This window comes from Mytilus californianus, unplaced genomic scaffold (assembly GCF_021869535.1).
Source record: "Mytilus californianus isolate M0D057914Y unplaced genomic scaffold, xbMytCali1.0.p SCAF_15, whole genome shotgun sequence".
Lineage (NCBI taxonomy): Eukaryota > Metazoa > Mollusca > Bivalvia > Mytilida > Mytilidae > Mytilus > Mytilus californianus.
Genome location: NW_026262637.1, coordinates 12,790,417 through 12,802,956, shown reverse-complemented (window position 1 = coordinate 12,802,956; position 12,540 = coordinate 12,790,417). Strand labels below are relative to the sequence as shown.

General features: G+C 31.2%; 2 protein-coding genes across 5 annotated transcripts in view; both read right to left on the bottom strand.

Annotated features, from left to right (window-relative positions):
* Window positions 1-12,540, bottom strand: part of LOC127725435 (hepatitis A virus cellular receptor 1-like) — a 301,965-nt gene that overhangs the window by 258,006 nt on the left and 31,419 nt on the right. The window lies entirely within an intron of this gene.
* LOC127725439 (uncharacterized) overlaps window positions 1-12,540 on the bottom strand; it is a 29,829-nt gene that overhangs the window by 16,049 nt on the left and 1,240 nt on the right. Inside the window, exons 1-2 of one of the 2 annotated variants that reach the window (XR_007993004.1) lie at window positions 2,106-2,455; window positions 536-796 (exon numbers count right to left, since the gene is read on the bottom strand). The exons of the other annotated variant lie outside the window; for it this stretch is intronic. The gene's annotated coding sequence lies outside the window, so the exon portion shown is untranslated. Of the gene's footprint in view, window positions 1-535; window positions 797-2,105; window positions 2,456-12,540 lie in introns of those variants that run through there. 2 annotated transcript variants of the gene reach the window in all.

Here is a 12,540-nt window from a genome sequence, read left to right as displayed (position 1 = left end):
ACAGACCGGCATGTACACCTTACAATCATGCCATACATCAAATATAGTTAGCCTATTGCTTTAAGTGTCTGGATTACGAATATGACCACGAAAACTAGACCTTTATTCACAAAATGAAGGTAAAGTCAAGTCTGACGGATGGACCTCAAGACTTTGCTAGTAACATAATGTCAGGTATAGTCACATATCACTTATAATAAGCAAGAAGTTCATTCTTCATAAAATAGTTTTTTGATCAGTCGCCGAAACATGAAAATGAATCAGAGGACAAAAGATATATACCATATATAGAAAAGAATAAAGCATACAAAATTGAAATGCAAGGTAAATTGAATTAAACAACGTAAAATTGATATAAAAATATCAACTTCAGAGATAAACGTACGGTCATACTGATTGGTACTGACGCTTCCATGTCATTTGTCAGACTCTATATTTGTATGAATTGTAAACAACAGAGAGAAAAAAAAACAGTTTAAATTTTATACTCTAAGGGACATGAATAGGAAAATCTATCATTAGATTGTGCCGTTACCGTTATCTTTTTGTTGTTGGTTTGTTTGTTTTGTGTTTAGAGGGAAATCTGAACTTGTAACAGTTGCAGAGATGAATTCATCAGAGTCAAATGATGTTGTTAATTGGTGTTCTGTCGTCCTTGTTGTCATCAATGGTAGTGGATTTGTTATTTCAGTCGACGATCTTGTCGTTTCTGCAATCGGGGCTGTGGTTGAATATGCAGTGGTGCTGCCAATACCACACGTTAACTTAAGTTTGTTTCCAGATGAATCATCTACTCCTGTGAATCAAAAACATATGAATGCGTTCCAGGAAAAGTGGAAATTTTGCGTGCAAAAACACCGATTAGAATTGCATTCGATATAGATATTTAGCATTCAAATCTTTAGACTAACATCTATAGAAATTAATCAAATGTGCTGAAGATATTAAATTATAAACGATGGTAAAAGCTTTGTGCCATGCAAGACAAAAGCGAGAGTTTGACATAACCACTAAATTTTTAATGGATATTTAGACTGTTCCTTATATTTAATAGTCAAACTACTAAAAGTCGATTGTGACATCATAAAGTGACATTTTTGAATTAAAGTGCACAGATTTATATGCTTGCGGTGCGAGCCAAGGCTCCGTGTTGAAGACCGTACTTTGACCTATAACGGTTTACTTTTATAAATTTTTAGTTGGATGGAGAGTTGTCTCATTGGCACTCATACCACATTTTCTTATATCTATTGTCATCTAATATGCTTTGCATATAAACCGGGCAATTTGTGATTCTTGACATACTAACTTCTTTTACTGGAGTTTTTTTGTGACAATAGCTACTACCCCGAAATTTTATTTGTTTGAAGGCTTTATATTTATATGGCCCTTGAATTTGAATTATAAAATGTACTATAATCCTACAAGTGTTCATTACACATTATCAAATAATACATTATCATGACAGATATTGTTTGTATTTTTTTTTATATTAACATGGTTGTGTTTAGGGTTAAACATATTTTTGAGTAAAGCCTAAAAAAAGTTTGCAAAAATATTTTTTTCCCATAAAATTTGTTAGTGATGATTAGTTAGAGGTACATCGCCATAGTTTCTAGCAAATTCATATACAAATGGAAATAATATGAATTATAGTTCAAACTGATTAACGAAAAGGTCACAGTTATTTATGTTATTCTCTTGTTACAACATGTATATACAATTTAACGTTGAACATATATTGAAAAATCAATTATTGTCCTCAAAGACATACAAAAATGAATTGGTTAAACTGAGTCAGCACAAGTATCAAATAGCGGATAGTGAGGCCTGAGAAAACCAGATTTAAATTTTGGTGAAAGATTTCCAGTGAAGAAAAAATACTGCTATTTTTATTTTTATTGTACCTATTGTTTCTTATGTCACTTTCCTAAAAAAGATTTTCCCTAGTCTTCAGGACATAGATTTTTGTGTATACTTTGAAATTCATCACAGTTGTGTCCCTTAATCATAAGCATTTTTGACTTCTTTGAAGTCATAATTTAACATAATTTCTAAACTTGTAGCAATTAATCTTATTTTTTTAAAACAGAAATGAGATGTACCTTTTTTTATTTCAATACAATACCCTTCATTAGGTTCCAACATTCCATTCACAGCCATTGACTTAATTGTCATCACATCGTTGACTGCTATCAGTGTTGAAATATTATTATCGACTATGCATGCAGCCTCCCAAAAACGAACTAATGTGATATCAAACGTCAGTATCAAACCACATCCGTAAGCTGATGGACTTGAACTTCTCTCTTGACCAAATTTTTTAATAATTACTGTAATTGCTTTATCTTGATTGATTACAGATAGTTCACATGTACAGTTTTGTCTTGAATCGGCTTTTATTATTACACTATCGCTTAAATCCTGGATTTTAATGTCGTCTGTACATATATTGATAACTAAAATTAGATAGATAAAACATGACTAAATCCCAGTTACGTGAAAAATTTACTCATTCATATGCATGACGAAACGCTTGGCAATTGACGGATGTAAATATCAGCATCAACATCATTGAGATCAAAAGCTATAGAGTAATCACAAAGCAAAATATTCAACTAGACCAATTCATTGTTATTTATGTACATCTGAAAGGAGGATATATGATAATGTACACCTATTGACTTGTTATGAGGGTAATAGCAAGTTTGTTGTTCCTGAGATACTAACTATTGCTCGAGGCGAAGCCGAGGGCAATAGTTAGTATCAAAGGGACAACAAACTTGCTATTACACTCATAACCAGTCATTACGTGTTTTATTATACCGAACAAAACAATTTTATAAAAAGACTACATACACCACTTGGAAAAAAACAAATAGTCACAAAGACATGCACAAGATGAACTATCTGGATTTTTTTTTGCCCGTGTGGTATTTATCAATATTTCATTTACTGTAATCAAGACCAGGAATCCTTGTGTAAAAATTCCCGTGCATATGATAAACAATATTTTCCGTACATCAAAGCAATACCAGATTATGAAGACGATGACAGACCAAGACCATACATTTGTTATGTTTTAGTTCTTAAAATATGTCGCGTGGATTTTCTTTTTTTTTTTTTTTTTTAAATTCTTCTAGTAAGTAATATACCAATTTCAAATTACGACTACAGACACATACAGATTATACCGTTTACGATATTTCAGATTTTAACGTTGCCAAGCGCACAAATCCAAGCAAAATAGTCAATGACGTCATTGTTGTCCAAAGAAAAAATAGTATGAAAAAGTACGGGAAATATGTTTATAAAACTATTGACCGGGGTAATAGTCTTTTAAACTATTGACTGGCAAATAGTCTGTGGAATGAAATAGCACAAATATTTCATTCTTTTTTATATAGAAAAAACATACTGAGGTATAATAAAAGCCATTATTTGGTACCTGGAATTGCAAAATTATTTAACTATTCACGCTTTTCAAAATTATGTAAATTTTAGAAAATAAACCAGTTGCTTCAATCTGGTAGCTTTAGTGTCACTATGAACACTAAGACATGTGAATATGTAAGTATTTTACCTAAATTGGCCATTTCACGCAAAGTTTTTGGTAAATAAAATTATACGACCAAGAGCATTACATAAAAATATATTTTACACATATCAACATCTTTGAGAAATATCTTGTAAGCAAATACATTTTTGTTAAAGCTGTTGCACAGACAGGATCTCAAAATGAGATTATTTTCTCATTTTGTGTTGTTGGCCCTCAATTAAAAGTTTGAATTAAGACATAAATATGGATACTTATGTCCGACAGACGACATATGAACTTCTGAAGACTAATTGGAAGTTTCAATGTTATAAAACATCGGGTTAGAATATTTGTTTAAGTTGAAAATCTTTTCAACAACTGCCAGCATAACGAAACTCACGATATTTAACACCAACTAGCTATGTTTAAGTTCCAAAACTTACAACAAAAGTTCTAGTCTTGGAAAAATTTAAGTTTTAATTGAAACTCCATATCAGATGGGCGTTAGGAGGGGTGTAATCCTGAATTTCCGAAAAAATAAAGCATTCTTTCCCAGATCCCCAAAAAATTATCATCAATTCCCTAGTCCCGATAAGGGTATATCGCGAAAATAAAGGCCCAATCCCGAATTCCTGCAAAATTAAAGGCCTAATCCCGACGTTCCGAAAAAGGTCCTTCAGCCCCTCATATCAAATACTGTGGATTCATTTATTTTCGTGGGTACCAATATTCGTGGAATGAGAAAGACTTACACTTTCTTGGATATTTAATTTCGTGATTTTGCCAAAGTCTGCATACAAGCCAATGAACTAATTTCAATTTGTTGAACATTTAAATTCGTTGTTCACCTGTACCCACGAAATCCACGAAAATTGGTATCCAACGAAAAATAAACAATTCCAAAGTATATTCATTACTGCATTACAAACTGATATCTGCAAGGCATTTCACATATTATAGAGCAAAAACTTCTAAACAGTCGCTAAACTGGAATATTTATATTAAATACTTCATACTTGATCTGTAATTTTTATGATATTACTTTTGATATATTGTTTTATTGAAGTTTGCTATAATAAAATATTTCAAATCATTAATATTTCTTCCTAAAGCATAGATTCATTGTCCGGGTTTGGCTTTACTTTTGGTCCTTCAAGGTTTTATCAGGCTTTCAACATTTGTATTCGGTTCTGTAATTTTAAATATTTTGGCTTTTAACATCACTTAGGAAATAATAATTGTCGAAATCTATATCTGGTGCAGTGATGGTATGTAATACGACCGGTGTCACTAGTTGTGCTGAAACTGTTCACTCGTCAAGACACCTGACTTCATATCTGTTTTTTGTAGGACTCGAAGAATACATTTTTAGTTTTCTGTCTAGTATTTTGTGTAGTGATGTTTGTCTTTCTGTCGTTTTGTTTTGCCCATGGCGTTTTTTGTTTTCTTCCAACTTTTTTTGTCTTCTACCACTTTCACAGAAAAGTTTTGGAAAACGTCGTGTATGGACGGACGTAGGAAATGCATTGACTTCTTCGACTTCATGAAAAGGGATTTCAAAGATAAAAAGGTATTAAATTAACTTTTTCCAATCACTCTATGCCTGCTCTAGATAGAAATGAGCTGTTCCTAGCTATTATCAAATATATATTCAGATTAAACATTTATATCAGAAAAGAAATATAGTATATTTACCTGGTAACTGATAAGTACTAAAACAAGGCTCTCCAGCAGTCTCTAAAATTAAAAAAAAGCATATGTAGAAAGGAAATTAAATACATTTCTGACTCGCCGTTTTTTTTCAACAATTAAAGCATATACATGACATACATACAATATACTACATTTAAGATTTATATAATATCATTAATATAAATACATTATAGTTGGATATATTAGACATTTTTTATAGAACAGATCAAAATAAAAGAGTTAAAAAAAATATAAAAATAAATAGAAAAATAAATAAATAATAATAATAAGTTACAGATACTAAAGGAGTGGAAAATGAAGAATAAAGATAAGAATTCTCCAATTACATACCTATCTATATTTTTTTAATTCTTACATGTAACATATGAAGTCATGATGGAGAATATAAAAAAAAATAAGTATACATATTTCTTTCATAACAGCCAGTAACACAGTTCAAGAGCATTACATTAAAATAATATATTCTGACTTATCTTTTTAAAGTTCTTACCACCATTCTTTCTACAGCAACAGATTTTTAGTTTCAACATACTTTATTTGCATAAAGCAAAAAGGATCAGACACAAGTAAAACATACTTATAAGGTCTTCTCCACTATACAATATATTTAACTATACAAATTGAATGTGAGCATGCATTATATGATATAAACAACATAAATATTATGATGATAATGCTGATGATATGCGTTTTACCTATGTTGATATTATACTACGAGAAATCGTGTTGATCTCTTTATAAAATTGAATATTTGTTTAACAATTTGCACACTTTGATCATAGGAAAGAGTTTCTTTTCCAAAAACCAATAGTTGTAAGTCCTAATTGCAGCCTTCGGGAAGCCAGCTGAGACTATTAAACAGAATAGCCCTTTCATTTTAATAAAAAGGACACTCAAAGGAAAAATGGCGCATGTCCTCAATATCCAAACCACATTCACCGGTTGGATCAGATATAATGTTAGCTCTAAAAAAATGAAAACAACACGTTATAAATTGTATACTTCAGCAGCTCTTTTCTGGATTTACCTTCATCAGGAACGCTCAAAACCAAATATTCGAAAGCCGAGGATGTATAGGAACCGTAACAGTTGAAGAGCTATATTACCAAAAAGGACCTAAAAATAGCAAAATCCATCTAAGGTCAACTTTGCCTGAGGGAGTTGAAACTTTAGTTTCTAATAATTTCAAAATTTATTAACGGACAATTTCAGAAAGGTTTGTTATAAATCATGTCAGTACCGAAGTACTGATTACTGAGTTGATGATACCCTCGGAGACTGATAGTCCACCAGCAGAGGTATCGACCCAGTGCTGTAAAAAAATAAACCAACACGTTATAAATGTTATGCGTCTCAAGCGCTTTTTGGATTTACCTTCACCAAACAAGTCACAATTCAAGAAAGATGCCGAACATCTAAATTGGGTTAAGATTATCTTCAATTTTCTAGGACCATATAAATAATGTTGAGATTGATTCTCATTTCGAATGTCATGTAATGGCTTTTTTAATTCTACTTTGAATTTCGATAATGGAAAAGAAACTCTTTCCTATGATCGAAATGTGCAAATTGTTAAACAAGTATTCAATTTTATAAAGAGATCAAAACGATTGCTCGTAGTATAATATCAACATAGGTAAAACGCACATCATCATCCTTATCTCTGTCGTTCTTTCGTCATCCCCTTTCCTTTTTTCAGTATAGTTTAGTAATATTTATGTTGTTTATATCATATAATGCATGCTCACATTCAATTTGTATAGTTATATATATTGTATAGTGGAGTTTACAATTTGAACTGATATTTTCAGATTATTCCCAAATTTAATTGTTGAGGGGGTAAATGATTGGGGAGTCAGTGTCAGTCAGCCTGCAAAATGGTAAAATAATGTCTTGTCCATTTCGCAAGGGATATTGTGTTGTACTGTGATTTTTAGGGGGCACAAGGCTACATATATCTAGGGTCATTATTATTCTGAGTTTTATAAAACAATCGTAGTTTTCGTTTTTTTCTTAGTTCTTCTAAAGTTTCCCAATCAACCTCTTTTAAGACAGTCTCAGAATGTGCGAAAACAGGTAAACCAGTTACAATTCGTGCATCTTCAATTTGAAGCTGTTCTAGTTTAAATGAATACCCTTTTCTGTAATTGTCCCGTACTTCAGTTGCATATTCAAAAATTGGTCTAATAAATACAAGATATAATTTTTCCAAATTGTGTCGGCTAAGTTGATATTTGAGTTTTCGCAGTAAATTCAGATGCTTTTTAACACTATTTAATATATTTTCAACATGGTTGTTCCATTTTGTGTCACTTCTAAATGTAACCCCTAGATGTGTATGAGATCGCACAATAGGTATTTTTTATTGTACATAGTAAAATCCTTGGTGTACACCAGCTGAAATATTGCAAAAGCTCGAGGATGATTGATTAATGATAACCTTTTGTTTGATAAAGGTAGCTAGTGAACCAATTTAACAGATTTACCTCTATGCCATATGCTTTCATTTAAGGTAGTTAATCAATATGCCACACTTTGTCATAGGCCTTCAAAAAATCGCAAAAAATAAAACAGCAAATTTCGTTTGTTTCTAATGCATTTTAAGGTAAAATAATACATTTCTAATAGTTGATGCACTGTTGAATTTTTTGGCAAACAAACCTGATTGGTATTCATAAATAAGTATGTTATTAAAGAGATGCTTATATACAAGTTTAATAATAACTAGTTTCATAACTTTCCCCACACAGCTAATCAGAGGTATAGGTCTGTAATTAGAAGGCAAAGATGAGTCCCCCTTTTTGAAAATAGCTAGTATTACATTTGCAATTTTCCAGCTGGTTGTTGGATATACACATTGAATAAGAGACTTGTTGAAAATAATTTGAAGAGGTATTGCAACTTTATCTGAACAGATCTTGAGCATCCTGTGGCTTATCACATCTGTCCCGATGATTTATTTCGATGAAGAATATTAATCATATCTATAATTTCGTGAATAGCGACATGCAAGTCACAAATTTTATTGTCAGATTTACTTTCAAATTGTTGTAAGTTGATATTTCCCTCATCTTATTTGGAGATTAAATTAAAATACCTGTTCAATAGCTCACATTTTTCGTCATCTTCATATGCAAATTCGTCAATTTTTTCGGTATTTATAATATTTTGGAGTGGGGGATGTTATATGATCCATTGTTTGACATGATTAACTTTTTACTTATTTTCCAATAAGTTTTTGTATTCGATACATAATGTGGTATAAATTACTTTCAAATCTTTCTTTAGAATTTTTTTTTCATATTATTGACCCAATTTCTCAGTCTCTTGTACTTCACAATATCAGATTGATAGCCTTTTTTTCGTAATCAATCTCTAGTGCGCATTTCTCTTCTATAAAGCTCGCTATTAAACTATGTCGTTTTATCGTATGGTTACTTGCTTAGTAGGTATTTACTCCCTTGCAATGTTTAAAACAGTTACAGTAAATATTTCGCATAATTCATTAACATCCTTGTCATCGGGAAGAAGTGCATACCAATCCGTTTCATTCATTATTTTCAAACATTTATCTTTATTCATCTTTATCCATCTTATCATATATCCACACTTCTCTTTTGAAAGTACGTGACATTGCTGATGGACACTCAAGAATATTACTGCTGATCACTAATCTTTGAGGGAATATTTAAAACATCTGATAAATAATATGACATACAGTCATTTATTATTATAGAATCTAAGAGTGCACTACTTTAATCAGTAACTCTTGTGGTTTTATCAATTACATTTCTTAGATTGAACAAATCCAAAGTGTCAATAACTTTATTATTATTGACATTAAAAAGATCAGAACTCAGATCACCAGTGACCACTGTATTTTCGTTAACTTGAAAGGCAGTTTCTATTGCATGATTTAATCGTGCCCAAAAGTCAGTGTCCGCATTCGGTGGACGATATGAATGACAGAGAAGGAAGTTTTGACCTTTGGCTCGTATTTCAACCCAAAGTGTTTCATCAAAGGGATTTTCTAGTTCGCTCTTACGGACAATACCGATATTATCTTTAACAGATATCATTATTCCCTCACCAAAGTTGTTTCGATCTTTCCTTATATTGTTATTGACAGTTTTGATTGGTCTTCAGATACATTAGAATCTAAATGTGTTTCTGTTACAGCTAAGACATCAAATTCGTCAGTGAAATTATTTAAGAATTCTAACTAGTTTCTAATACGGATATTCAAATTACATATTGATATGGATTTATCGATTTCAATTAATCTAACATTAGCGGATGTACTCGATACGTTATTTTCATTTGGACCAGGATTTGGTTCAATATTACCGACCATTAATATAAAATGAAGTACAAACAACAGAAAGATAATGTCAATCTTGGAATTTTTTGACTCTAGACAAGATAGTGATAGAACATAGAAGGAGCATTGTAAATTATTCTATAGTATTTATAAATATGTATAATAGTGAGAATCAATATATGTGCTGCTTTTCCTCTTGCTACATGTACAATGAAATAAGCCAATGGCTGCCCTTTAATACTCAATGCTGACTCCCTTATTGTGTAGGGGTAACCGAAATGAAGAATAACGACAGCCAAAGCCAATTTTTGTTTGGTAACTTACACACATCATCAGACGACGAAATAGGGGAAATAATAATAAAACAAGAAAAATAAAAAATAAAGGTGTTTGAAAAACAAATGGGTATCAGAAGGATGCATAGAGTCATACTGGATGATAGATAAAAATGGAATTTTACTTCGTTTTAACTATTTTTGTAAATCATTGTGAACCATGATCTAGCCGTTATATTTGAAAGACAAGTTGCATGAACTATAAGGTCAAACATAGAGTTGGTTTAAAGATGAACCTCCACATATCTAGTAATAAAATGAATCGCTTCTTACTTGCAACTTGAATATACAGTTTTACATGATATCTATATATAATCAAACATGAAAATTATGTACAATTGTTTGTGCTTATATAAAAATTTTGTAAAGAATTTAATTATTTTCTACTGGGCAATTTGCCAATAATGTTTAATTAAAACAAAGATACTTTTTACAAACAACAGTATATACACGGAAAATATTTTTGTACATCTACAAATCCTATTATTTCTTGGTATAATATTTTTTCGTGTTTGAGAGCAAGGTTGGTCTGTTTGACTTTGAGTATATTTTTGAAAACTTCTTTTGAGGGAAATCGACATTTTGATACTAGATTTATTAAATTACAAACCATAAAAATATCCAATTATGCTGATTAGATGATATTATAAGCAAAGTTGTCAAAAGAATAACAGAACATTTGTTCGTTCAATATAGTATGTTACAGTTACACTGCTTTTTGTTTTTTGTTTTGAGTGATTGAGAGACGGTAATTTTGTCAACTGTTGGAAAGATCTTACAATATGTACAAAAATGCTACTTGGTCAATTTGAGATGACACTTTAAATTGTTAACTTAATGTGGAAAAAAAATTTGGGGGATTTTTTTTAAGTGTTTTAAAGACCTAGGTTGTTATCTGGCTATCAAAATAACTAGAAGAAAGTTTAACCGAATTAACAGTTATCAGAACATATATTACAGAACAAAACATAGCTAAACAGAACAAAATGAACTAAACGTGAAAATAAGTAAATCAATCATGAACAAGACATGAAACTAAATAAATATTGTCTAGATAATAAAATATTAGTAAACAGTAACTTTAATTTTTAGTATCAAGTTATCAAACTTTAGAGCTAGAATTAATCATATGTTTACACTGTCACCAATGAGTCATGATCTGCTGATTGCTGATTTGCACTGTCTGGCTGATTATCAGGCTGATCGTCAGAAGCAACGGGTCTTTTAAGTAGATTACCGACGTCTTGCCAATTCTGTATAATTAGCTTTCTGCTGTTTTCAGATATGTTGACGAAAATTCGACCGTCGGCAGTCCAGTAAGCACTGATTTGATTTTTGGAATTCATATCGGCAAGGGTTTTCACTAGTTCAGTTCTATATTGTGACTGATTTTCTATTATGAAAATACCATTTATGTCTCCATTTAGTTCCTTTTTTTTTTCTGTAAACCAAATGTTTCATTCTATATGATATGAACCCGACTATAACTTGGGACCTACCCTTTTTTGCCTTATCTATAACATGTGACCTTCCGATATCATTAAGGTCGATATTTATACAGCAACAGTTGTCCCTCAGAAATATTGTGATGGTGCACATTCAACCAGCGGTGTCAATTATATGTGTATTTTTAAAACATTGTACAGATCTACTTCAAAAACTTCGATCACAATCTTACAATTTTGCAGTTATATCAATACCTTTGATTTTTCTACTCTTTACATTACTATTCCCATTGCTCAATTGAACGATCGAATACAATGTCTCAATAAACAGAGCTTTTTGCTCAAAAATGTGAAACGTAGATACAAATTCCTTGTTAAAGGACATGAAAATATTTCCTTTAAAGTACCACAATGATTCCAGGAACAAACACACCAAAGATGATATCATCAAGATGTTTAACGTAGATACAAATTCCTTGTTAAAGGACATGAAAATATTTCCTTTAAAGTACCACTATGATTCCAAGAACAAACACACCAAAGATGATATCATCAAGATGTTAGATTCTTTTTATCAAAAACATATGTGTTGTGTTTGGTTGATTAATATTCCATCAGACAGTCTATATTTCGAATTTCTAAATTTGGACAGCTATTTGACCGACTTATTATTGTACATATGTGCAGCAGAATTCATACAGAACCTTCTAAAGGACAAACAGAAAAAACTTTTTGCAAAATTCTTTAATTTCCCTTTCAGATATATTGTCACTAAATAACCAACATTTGAAGGAGTGCTTACATCTCATATGTTCCAGTGAACTTGAGATTAAGGATACAACCGAAAGTAGAAGTTCTGATTTACATATTGATCTTTTTCTAGATATTGACACTTATGGACGACATCAAACTAGAATCTATGACAAAGTGGTTATTTTAACTTCTCATTTCTTAGCAGTAACATACCATCTGCTACATCTGATGGCGTTTACATATCTCAGTTGATACGTCACGCGCATGACGTAAACACTATACGGACTTCATTAATACAGGTGAACGCCTAACACAAAACCTGCTCCTACGGAGTTATGAGAAAGAATGACTGAAATCAACACAATATAAGTTTTTCGGTCACCTTCACGAATCTAACATCTAAGTCTCTGGAGGATATTAATCTCATTTGCAATC